Raw genomic sequence first — 12,719 nt, forward strand, 5'->3', positions numbered from 1 at the left:
TAAAAAAAAAAAAAAAAAATTGCAGCGGGGGCGGAGCTTACCGTGCGGCGGGGGCGGAGCTAAAAGCGCCGGAAAACGGCTGCAGGGGAAGCAGGAAGGAGTCCCTGCTTCCCCACCAAACAGTCACCAGGAGCTGCACTGCCTCAACAATGAACTCCACAGGTAACTATGTGATTGTCAGGTGAGTGTGACTCTCTGCCTGTGTGTATGACTGTCTGCCTCTGTGTGTCTGTGTGTATGACTGTCTGCCTCTGTGTGTCTGTGTGTATGACTGTCTGCCTCTGTGTGTGTGTGTGTGTGTATGACTGTCTGCCTCTGTATGTCTGTGTGTATGACTGTCTGCCTGTGTATGACTGTCTGCCTGTGTGTGTCTGTGTGTGTGTGTGTATGTATGACTGTCTGCCTGTGTGTGTGTGTGTATGACTGTGTGTGTGTGTGTGTGTGTGTATATGACTGTCTGCCACTGTGTCTGTGTGTATTACTGTCTGCCTCTGTGTGTGTGTCTGTGTGTATGACTGTCTGCCTCTGTGTGTATGACTATCTGCCTGTGTGTGTCTGTGTGTGTGTGTGTGTGTGTATGACTGTCTGCGTGTGTGTGTGTGTGTGTGTGTGTGTATATGACTGTCTGCCACTGTATGTCTGTGTGTATTACTGTCTGCCTCTGTGTGTGTGACTGTGTATGACTGCCTCTGTGTGTATGACTGTCTGCCTCTGTGTGTCTGTGTGTATGACTGTCTGCCTGTGTGTGTCTGTGTGTATAACTGTCTGCGTGTGTGTGTGTGTGTGTGTATGACTGTCTGCCTCTGTGTGTATGACTGTGTGTGTGTATGTGTGTATTACTGTCTGCCTCTGTGTGTGTCTGTGTGTATTACTGTCTGTGTGTGTCTGTGTGTATGACTGACTGTCTGCCTGTGTGTGTCTGTGTGTATGACTGTCTGCGTGTATGTGTGTGTGTGTATGACTGTCTGCCTCTGTGTGTATGACTGTGTGTATTACTGTCTGCCTCTGTGTGTGTCTGTGTGTATTACTGTCTGTGTGTGTCTGTGTGTATGACTGTCTGCCTGTGTGTGTCTGTGTGTGTGTGTGTGACTGTCTGCCTGTGTGTGTGTGGATGTCTTCCTGTGTGTGTATGGCCGTCTGACTCTGTGTGTGTGTGTGTCACATACAACCAATACACGCATATCCCACACTGTTAATATACCCATTACAAATATCACACATAGCATACATATCACACACAGTCATCACACGTACTATTACATACACAGACAACACAAACATAACAGCATACATGGATGACGGGGGGGGGGGGGAGGCGCTGTGAAGATTTTTCGCACAGGGCGTCTAAATGCCTAAGGCCTGGGGGCATCACCTATAATGCAATTTTTATCATTGGTGAGGCCCATACACAAGGCCTGTCCTGACTCCAGCTGTGCCAAACTTGGTAGGTATTAATATGTAATTCACTAAACTAGGGACCTGGGAATTGCATACGTAAAGTTAGCCAAACTGGAGTAACATAGTCAAGCTTTTTTCTTTCTTCCAAATGTGGCTAATTTAGTGTAAAAAAGTAAAAAAAAAAAAAAATCATCCCAGTAATTCCTGGTTTAGTGCATAACATGACTTTTCTATAAAGGTTATTCACTAAAGCATGAATGATCAGAAATCAAATTTTAAGCCACAAAAGCCAAACTAGTAAATAATCTCCAAGTCAGCTTTGTATCCAGGTCTTCTATTTCTGTTTAAAATGCACTTTGAGTTGCAGAGTTTACATTTCAGTGAATATTCATTACTAGAAAGCTGTCCAAATGTTTTAGTTGTCTCTTATCCTTATCTGTGTTTATTTGGTACTTAGCTGCAAGTTCAGCTGGTTGCAACACAGAAACCTAGCTATTAATAGCCAAACTCACCCTTACCATCAATACAACTTGTATAACACAGACTTGTTTATGGCAGAAGATCTGTGTTTCACTGGACCTTAATTTAGCTGCTCCTGCTGACACATTGCCTTCTGAAATGTCATCTTACTCAGCTGAGCTAGACCTGAATGTGGCCGAGAGAAGCAGAAGTATATATACAGATTAGTGTTACGTTTGCTGCCCTATGGGATCAACAGTGGTAAAATAGATCATGTTATAAAGGAGAAGATGGTACATAAACTCTTAAAGTGCACAGAGCACTCTATAACTGTGTAGGAGATAGGACCATGCAAAGAGGGGCAAGCTGAGCCTAGAGTACAGACCTGTACAAATGTTCTCAATAGACGGTTTTGCTTTGCATTGAATTTTGGAAAGCTAAGGTTCCAATTGAACTTGGGATTTGCTTCAGCCCTCAGCATCAGTGAGCAGGTTGAAAAATAATAAGGTTCCACAGAAGGGGTGACCAAACATTGGACCCACAGCTGTTGCCTACAATGCTTTGACAACCTAATATTCTATTTTTTTTTTCTTATTATGAATTAGCCCTCAAAAACAAAAAAATTTGGTCATGTGTCCAAATTCACCTTTATGTTACGATCTTATTCTGTTCCTTATGTGGTCCAGGATGACAGATCTGCTCATGGCATATAATATGAAAGCATCAAAAGTACTTCAGGCTGAGGATGTGATGCAATTTTCTGACTACAGTTCCATCTGCTGAAACAAAGATGTGGCGCTTTCATTGCACTACAAGGTGCTTGGACATTCAATGGATCTTCTTCTAATGCTTCACGTCCACCATTGATGAGAATTGACGTTTGGATATCCCTTCTGGCCCCCGTGTATTTTCATGCATCTGTCTCTATTGCCTGTCTGGGACCTTACCTGACCCTGGAACTGATCAGCACTACTAATTAGGTGTCCTATAAAGTATCATGTCTGCGGTCTAGGGGATGATAAGCTGTTACTAGGCTTTACAATTTTCATCACCTCTTGATGTTCTCTAGTTTGTACACATTACATCTACTGTGGATGGAATTCATGTGCACATTAAAGACTTAATCATAAATAATAACACAGATAACCTCAGGCATATGTAATTTGCATGTGAAAAACAACATGAAGGGGCAGCTATATCATGGACACTGTTGCAGGCTAATTCAATTCTAAAATTGGTACTTCTATCTCAGATCCTATCCAGTCCTTCCCACTTATGGGGCAGGCTATGATTTTATGCCAGAAATTGACTTGGGATTTCAGGATCTCCATTAACTGGATAGATGGGTGGGTGGACAGACAGACAGCATCAATTGAAGGTGAGAAGCTGTTCAATTTCAATTTTGAGACAATGCTATATGTAAGTATGTAGTAGCTGATAATTACCACCCTGGAATAGGATAAATTATATGTAGTTACATAGGTTGAAAAAAAGACATGTGTCCATCAAGTTCAACCAAGTTTGAAGCGCTTTTTAAATTTTCCAACAAATTAGGGGGGACAATTCCTTCTTGACCCCAGAAAGATCCCTCCTTGCATCAAGCAGCAGTTACCTCACCTACTGAAAAATATATCTCTGAATATTATGTTTTTGCAAGTATTCATCCAGTTGCTGTTTAAACATCTGTACAGACTATAATAAAATGTTCAGGCAATGAATTCCACATCCTTGTTTTTCTTTCTTATCAATTCATCAATTATTACCCAACTGAGGAAGCCTACACGGCACAACACGTTTTGGGAGCCTGGAGAATATATTAATATTATACTGCTTGTAAAAAAAAAAAAGTTTAATAAAGTATTCTAACAAAGTATACTTTTAATCTACTTCTGGCCATCAAGTTCATGCATACCAAGGGAATAGGTGCTATGGTCCAGAACCATACAGAGCACATCTTCTGAGTCACTTGAGGCTCTTTGTATTTGACCTTTCTCATGTAAGATAACATTTCCTAAAGCAATATTACCCTATGTACATACTTTTTTAAGATTACACACAGTTATACTGGGGTGAACAACTACATTGGTAACACATATCTGCCAAGAGGGGAGGGCTTGCCCATACGGATTCAAAAGCTTCTAATACCGGAGCTAGGTCTTACAGCTCTGTTATATGCGTGTTCCATTGTTATGGTTTTATATTACATGGTATAAAATATTTTTTACACTATTTTTAAAGGTATACAACTAAATTTATAGAGGAATTTCTGCAGATGCGTTTTTAGTTCCTAGAAGTACTTTATTTGTTGTAAATAATTTTTTTTTGTTTAAATCGTTTTCAGTTATTTTTGTTTTTTTATTTGTCATCAAAAGTGCTTCAACATTAGCAAAAGAGGTTGGTACACACAGGTACCTGTAAAATTCAAACAGAACATTAATCTGGCTAGAGGTACTTTATTTGTATATGTTTATCATACTCACTGGTAATATAGTGCTCCACTGTATGTTGTTGTTTGTGAAAAGATCTGGGTGACTTCCACAAGGCAAAATAGTGATGGCCAGTCCACTGGATCAGAGCATTTCCAAAACAGGAAGTCTTGTGGGGTGTTCCCGGTACGCAGTGCTTAGTACCTTCCAAAACTGGTGCAAGGATGGACAAAAGGTGAACTGGTGTCAGGGTCATGGGCACCCAAAGCTCATTGATGCATGTAGGGAACAAAGCTGGTCCGATCACATAGAAGAGCTACTGTTGCTCAAATTGCTGAGAAACTTAATGCTGGCAATGTTAGAAAGCTTGACAGAACACACAGTGCATTGAAGTTTTATGCATATGGGGTTTCGTAGCTGCAAATAGGTCAGGGTGCCCATGATGACCCCTGTCCATTGTCAAAAGCATCTTCAATAGGGATATGAGCATCTAAACTGGACAATGGATAAATGGAAGAAGGTTGCCTGGTCTGATGAATACAATTTTTCTTTTAGATCAGGTGGATTGCCGAATGCATGTGCATCATTTACCTGTTGAAGAGATGGCAGCAGGATGCAGTATGGGAAGAAGGCAGCCCGACAAAAGCAGTGTTATTTAGCAAATGTTGTGCCAATTCACAAGAAACAAAGTAGGGAGGAGTCAGGCAACTATAGGCCAATAAGCCTTACTTCAGTAGTGGGAAAAGTACTAGAAACCATGTTAAAGGATAGGATTGTTTAACATCTAAAATCACATGGATGTCAAGATCAGAGACAACGTGGGTTTACTTCAGGGAGATCATGCCAAACTAATCTCATTGATTTTTTGATTGGTAGCAGACATTGCTTACCTAGATTTCAGTAAGGCTTTTGACACTGTTGCACATAGAAGGCTTATCAATAAACTGCAATCTTTGAGTTTGGATTCCAATATTGTTGAATGGGTAAGGCAGTGGCTGAGTGACAGGCAACTGTCTGGTCTTGTTACCAGTGGGGTACGTTGGGGATCTGCACTTGGACCCATTCTCTTTAATATTTTTATTAGTGATATTGCAGAAGGTCTTGGTGGTAAGGTATGTCATTTTGCTGATGATACAAAAATTAGCAACATGGTGTCACGGTACTTACCGTGACACCCAGACGGCCAGACATGGTCACCCCATAAGTGCCCAACAGGGGATTTGAAACTGGGTACTTTGCGGTCCTAGACCTGCTTTACTGCCTTTGAGCCACAGCAGTTCCTATTCCTTGGAGTATTTCTAGCCCTGTTCTACCTGGCTATGTCTGCAGCACTGGGGGCTGAACTTCTTCTGTGGTCATTGCCTGCGCTTCACCTGAGACAGATCAGTAATCAGCTGGGTATATAAGCACTGGCTCGTCCTGGGAACGTTATCAAGTCTTTGATCCTGGTGTGTGTGTTCAGTTCCTGTGTTCCCGTCTCTTGAACTTATACTCCATATTGACCCCGGCTTCTGTCTTAGTTTATTCTGACCTCTTGCCTCCCTTGAATTCGGCTACACTTAGTTTATCCTGATCTCTGGCATCCTTTGACTACGGCTGTCCTGCTGTTTGTGTCCTTGTCGGTACTGCATTGGAATCACCTGTCCTGCACAGCCCCCGTGCACAGATTCACAGTCCAGGTGGATTTTTACCTGGTCACCTTGGATGCAAGGGTGAGCAAATATATCTGCGCTACAAACTCCAACCTCAGGTAAGAACCCTGGCACATGGCTGATGTTCCAGGAGGGATAAGCCAAATGGAAAATGATTTAGATAAACTCGAAAAACTGTTAGAGCTGTGGCAACTGACATTTAATGTGGATAAGTGCAAGATAATGCATCTTGGGCATAAGTACCCTAGAGCAGAGTATAGAATATTTGATAGAGTCCTAACCTCAACATCAGAGTAAAAGGTAATTATTTCAGATGACTTAAAGGTAGGCAGACAATGTAATAGAGCAGCAGGGATTGCTACCAACATTCTTGGTTGTAGAGAGGTATTTGCAGTAGAAAGAGGGAAGTGCTCATGCCATTGTGCAGAACACTGGTGAGACATCACTTGGAGTATTGTACGCAGTACTGGAGACCATATCTCCAGAATGATATTGATACTTTAGAAAGAGTTCAGAGAAGTTCATGGATTGCAGGGTAAAACTTGAGAAGAAGTATAGCTTGGAGGAAAGACGAGACATGGTTGATATGATAGAAATGTTTAAATACATAAAGGGAATCAACATAATAAAGGAGAGTATATTTAAAATAAGAAATACTACCACAACAAGAACACAGTCATAAATTAAAGGGGGAAAGGTTTAAAATTAATATCAGGAAGCATTACTTTACTGAGAGGGTAGTGGATGCATGGAATAGTCTTCCAGCTGAAGTGGTAGATGTTTAGAGGGAGTTTAAGCATGCATGGGATAGGCATAAGGCTATCCTAACTATAAGATAAGGCCAGGGACTAATGAAAGTATTTAGAAAATGAGGCAGACTAGATGAGCCAAATGGTTCTGATCTGCCATCACATTCTATGTTTCTATGTTTATGCTCTAGGCCAATGATGGCGAACCTATGGCACGCGTGCCAAAGGTGGCACCTTGGGCCCTTTCTGTGGGCACGCGGCCATAGGTTCGCCATCAATGCAGAGTAGGCACCTGCCTGCCCAAAACGGCAGGCGCTTACTCTGCTTCCGGGTCGGGAGGCAGGGGGAGGGATCTGTGAAGCAACTCCCCTGTCCTCCCGCGCGATGCTGTGTGGAGCATCCACACAGCATCGCGAGAGAGGACAGGGGAGCTGTTTCACAGATCCCTCCCCCTGCCTCCCGACCCGGAAGCAGTACTTACCACCAGGGATGGCTGTGTCCCCCCTCTCCTTCATTAAAGGTAAGCAGGAGGGAGGGGGGATACAGATTTAGCATAACTTTTTATTTATTTTTTAACCACACCCTCCCCCCACACAGCATCCCAACCCCCCCACACACAGAGCACCCCTCCCACACACACTCACACCCCTACCCCCAACACACACACAGCACCCTACCCCCCCCAGCACCCGTACCTCCCCCCACACACACAACACCCCAACACATAGCACCCCTGTGGCGAAACCAACCTCGCCACTGGGCCCTGGAGAAGCCTGTTTGCTAGCCTCCTACCTGCTGACTATGGCCCCTGGGTTATTTGGGGCATATTGTACTGTATATTGCTGCTACTGGCCCTTTTAACAGCATCTATGGACATATTGGGACTTTTGGGACTACTGTCCCTTTAAGACTGTGATACATATTCTAGTGTACTGCCTGTAATATTATATGTGTATTTGTGTGTTAAGTTTATCCTGGGTGATTTGTATGCAGCATTTATCTGATTGTTCGGTAGAATCACTCCATTCAGTATATTGAGTGAAACTACCGAACAACTAGACCACCCAGGAATGAGTGTGCCTCCAATTACCGTTTGCAACAATGTTGCAAACGGGTAATTGGCAATCAGTGCAGTGTGGTCTGTGTCCTCTGGGTGGCCGCCATTCGGGAGCCGAACACGTGGCGGCGGCCATCTTAAACTACCGAACAGCGGTGTTTTGCCGTCGAGTACTGAGACCTCCATACTTCCAGAAATTCGTATAGAAACTACCGAATGACCCGCCGTTCGGTAGAAAGAACCCCACAAACAAGGGAATTCATTCAAACCCTCTCCAGGCTCTATAACACAGGCAATTCGTCTGTTTTCATTCCCTTGTCTGTGACCGACCGCAGGGCCAAAATGCATGGAACTGTTTTCGGATACTTTACCCATGCGGTCGGTCAAATCTTATAACCCCATATCTCCCGAACCGTTCATCCGAATGACTTGAATTTTGGATATGTTTCCCCCCTGAATAATTTAAAGGTGTACCCCCTGTTTTTGGGGTACATCCAGAACTTGGCTGGAAAAGTGTACCGGATAATTGGGTTTAATGTTATCTGAGGGGAGGGGATGTGTGGGCTGAACCATGTATGTGATTGGTTATTTTATGCCTCCCCCTGGGTGTGGCCTGTATGTGGATTATTGTAATAAAAGCCAGGCTGGATGAGCCAGTCCAGAGTTCCTGTTTTACCCTCAAAGTGATGTGTCGTCTCATTATTGGGGGGAAGGATTTATTGCATGCTGTTCCAGTTGACTGCTAGGAGTACAAGCCTATTCGTATGGTTCCTATTCAATGGTCTACAGCATTCATATGCTTGGGAGAATTTAAAAGGTTTCTCGGATTCGGTGATTGTGGTGTCTGCCAGAGTGCTTGGAGTCCTCAGGAAGCACTAGGAGCATCCATTAACGGAGGTACCAAGTCGGGGTACCAGGTGATCCGTTACAACCCCTACCCCAACATACACAGTACCCCCCCCACACACACAACACCCCTCACACACAGCACCCTTACCCCCCCAAGACACACACATCACCCTTACCCCAACATACACACAGCATCCTTACCCCCACCCAGCACCCCTCACACACACACACACGCACAACACCCCTCACACACACACACGCACAACACCCCTCACACACACACACACAGCACCCCTCACACACACAAACACATACATTGCATCCCTCAATGCAGTATGTGTGTGTGTATTCAGCAGTCTGTGTGTGTGTGTACAGCAGTCTCTGTGTGTGTGTGTACAGCAGTCTGTGTGTGTGTACAGCAGTCTCTGTGTGTGTGTGTACATCAGTCTGTGTGTACTCAGCAGAGTATGTGTACTCAGCAGAGTATGTGTACTCAGCAGAGTATGTGTACTCAGCAGAGTATGTGTACTCAGCAGAGTATGTGTACTCAGCAGAGTATGTGTACTCAGCAGAGTATGTGTACTCAGCAGAGTATGTGTACTCAGCGGACTGTGTGTGTGTACTCAGCGGACTGTGTGTGTGTACTCAGCGGACTGTGTGTGTGTACTCAGCGGACTGTGTGTGTGTACTCAGCGGACTGTGTGTGTGTATTTAGCGGACTGTGTGTGTGTATTTAGCGGACTGTGTGTGTGTATTTAGCGGACTGTGTGTGTGTGTACAGCAGTCTCTGTGTGTGTGTGTACAGCAGTCTGTGTGTGTGTACAGCAGTCTCTGTGTGTGTGTGTACATCAGTCTGTGTGTACTCAGCAGAGTATGTGTACTCAGCAGAGTATGTGTACTCAGCAGAGTATGTGTACTCAGCAGAGTATGTGTACTCAGCAGAGTATGTGTACTCAGCAGAGTATGTGTACTCAGCAGAGTATGTGTACTCAGCAGAGTATGTGTACTCAGCGGACTGTGTGTGTGTACTCAGCGGACTGTGTGTGTGTACTCAGCGGACTGTGTGTGTGTACTCAGCGGACTGTGTGTGTGTACTCAGCGGACTGTGTGTGTGTACTCAGCGGACTGTGTGTGTGTACTCAGCGGACTGTGTGTGTGTATTTAGCGGACTGTGTGTGTGTATTTAGCGGACTGTGTGTGTGTATTTAGCGGACTGTGTGTGTGTATTCAGCGGACTGTGTGTGTGTGTGTATTCAGCAGTCTGTGTGTGTGTGTGTATTCAGCAGTCTGTCTGTATGTGTATTCAGCAGTCTGTGAGCCGAATGGTTCTTATCTGCCATCACATTCTATGTTTCTATGTTTTATTGACTGCACACCAACTGCAATACCATCACGTCGTGCTGTATAATTAACTTAAATTATGCAAAATGTTGCATTAATTTTGTTCATGTCCTAAATTATATAATTGGAGTTGTTATTTCAGTAGAACAGGGAACTCAGGGCTAACAATTCAATTCCAAATTAGATTCAGGAGTTTCCAGCACTTCTCTCGGGACTCCAGTCCCTGCCATCCCCTCCCCATCAAACAACCCTGCTGAGAGCAGCAACCTAACATTTTAAAAGCCCCCTCTCTCTCCTACTGCCTAGAGTTGAACGGACTTCTGCATTGAAGGAGCCTGGCTGCAGGTGCCAATTTATTTGTCAAACTGCTCAATAGTTTGACAAAAAACTTTATCCTTATTCATGCAAACCAAACCACCAACTTTTGCAGTAAACCTTTTCAATATATCTGCCACTATTTCAACCAAAGATTTATGACCTGTGGCCTGTTATAATTTATGGATGAAGGACATCCAGTATCTCCTCTGTATATACTCAGCCTGAACAAGAGAATGCTTTATTGCCTGACAGCAGCTGTCCTTGGATCAATTGTCTCGAGAGGGGTCAGGTTTCCCCAACAATAGCTATTGTTATCTGTCACTGAAAGATCTGCAACAGATCTGTCCAGTGTGTCTTTTATTCAACCTTTAATTAACCCAGGACTGTTTAGCGAATAGCATGCGTATGACTAAGTTTCCTTCTTACATGTTTATTTTCAGAAAGAGAACATTCTGTTAGATTCATTAGGTTATGAATTATATATACTGTGGGGCAGCACTTTTCAAGTACCAACAAACAAAATGTGGTAAGATGCTGTTAGATGACAAAATATGAGATAAGAAGGCAACATGAGTCTTTATAGTCTGTAAGAACAGAGCACAAGCCCTGCAGGGGTAAAATGGGAACACATGGCTCTGCAGGTGGAAGAGAGTCAGCACAATGCTCTGCAGGAGGCATGAAGCAGTATAAAGCGGTGCACAAAAGGTTTAAAAGCAGAATGTTCTGTGTCAAAGATGAGGCAGCTCAAGACGCCACGGAGGCGATAATTCCCTACACACAGAACTGCTTACCTGTTTTTGGTCCAAATCTTGCCATTCAGTTATCTGTTTGCTATAGTTCAGTGTTAAGTGACTAATAAGCAGTTTACAAATGAATAAAAGCTGAGTCTGGATGCTGATTTTCTTACAATGCAATACATGTGTGGTACACAGCAACTCACTGGCCCAGAGACGCATGTAAAGGCTTGTCATTATTTCAAGTTCTGAATTTACAAAGATAGTCCATGCAAAGCTTAACAGACTGTACGGACAGGACTGGCCCAATGCCCAGGAGGTGGATTCCTTTGCAAAGCATAGCTTCCATGTAAGGGGAAAATACACTTTATTTATCTTTATATATTGGCTCTCTTACCGGTGCACTGCCCACTCTCTATGACCTACCTGGTGTCCTGGGAAAAAATATACACTAGCAGCACTTCTGAAACTCAAAAGGACTTATTTACTACACATTCATTTGTGACCTTAATGATGACCCCAAAATGCCACCTGACTATCCAAAGATTGCGGCCAGATCAGATTTGCTTAAATTTATTTTCCTTAAGAAGAATACACTAATATTTCAGTAGGTTGCCCATATATGGCCTAGTAATCGGCCATTATAAACAATGATGTAATGGAAGAATTAACCCTTGCAACAGTTTATCGCAGGATCATCTACATTCTACAACATTCTGCAGACTGATGCAACAAAGTCCCTCTACACCTCTTTAATTCATCAGGAAAAGCTTGCTTCTATAAATCTCCAAACATGAAATCTGAGATACATGGGACACAGTAAAGTTTTGGCTTGTCACCTCTGATCATGCAACACACCAGAAATAAACTGCAACTTACAAAGACACCACTCCCGGGAGCTCTACGCAAGTCAGAAAGAACCTGCTCCAGTAGAGAGATGAATTCTGCCCAGATTGTGAAAAAAGAAAAAACATTGAGATAATCAGAACTCAGCGAGGTAAATCAGGCTAGCATGCTGCACGCTGATGGCTTTAACATCTTGTAACATTAAGATTTACTGACTAAACTGGGATTTGTGAAGAAATGACAAGGGAATTGCACGTTTGGAGTCAAATTATCTGAATTGAAAGAGTTCTCAGCTGCTTTTGTTGTGAACCTACAATTTTATTGTCAGTTCTCCACAGATCCCAATATGCACAGTTATTCACTAAAGTGTGAACTGACAGGAATTTAAAGTGAATTTAAAAAGTTTAAGGCTAATTTAGTCACAATTAAATAAAATCCAAGCCTGGTATTTTGGCCTAAAATTTTTAACTCATGTTAATTTCCCAACAATGTGCACTTTGGTGAATATCTATATTAGTGATTTAGTGAATAATAATGCCGGTAATGTAGGATTACGCTCTATTTAAGGATTCATAGCTGTCCGTCATTTGTTTATGTTATAACATGTCCTTATAACAGGCATAGGCAACCTTCGGCTACCCAGATGTTTTGGACTACACCTCCCATGATGCTTTGCCAGCATTACGGGTGTAAGAGCATTATGGGGGATGCACTCCAAAACATGTGGAGTGCCGAAGGTTGTCTATCCCTGCCTTATAACATGTCCTATAAATCAGCAGTTACTTTCCTGGTTTAGTGAACAGATTGTTGAGTTTGATTAATCCATTTTTCCAGCAATGGATTAATATTTTTTCATTGAACCATTAGCCTATTGTGAGGTGCCAGGAAGC

At 43.0% G+C, this 12,719-nt stretch overlaps 1 protein-coding gene across 2 annotated transcripts in view; it reads left to right on the top strand.

Moving 5' to 3' along the window:
- Nucleotides 1-11,452: 11,452 nt before the first annotated feature.
- Nucleotides 11,453-12,719, top strand: part of ASB2 (ankyrin repeat and SOCS box containing 2) — a 52,543-nt gene continuing 51,276 nt past the window's right edge. The window contains exon 1 of one of the 2 annotated variants that reach the window (XM_063439050.1): nt 11,453-11,980. The gene's annotated coding sequence lies outside the window, so the exon portion shown is untranslated. The remainder of the gene's footprint in view (nt 11,981-12,719) is intronic. The other variant, XM_063439049.1, reaches the window with a different exon arrangement.

This window comes from Pelobates fuscus, chromosome 13, assembly GCF_036172605.1.
Source record: "Pelobates fuscus isolate aPelFus1 chromosome 13, aPelFus1.pri, whole genome shotgun sequence".
Lineage (NCBI taxonomy): Eukaryota > Metazoa > Chordata > Amphibia > Anura > Pelobatidae > Pelobates > Pelobates fuscus.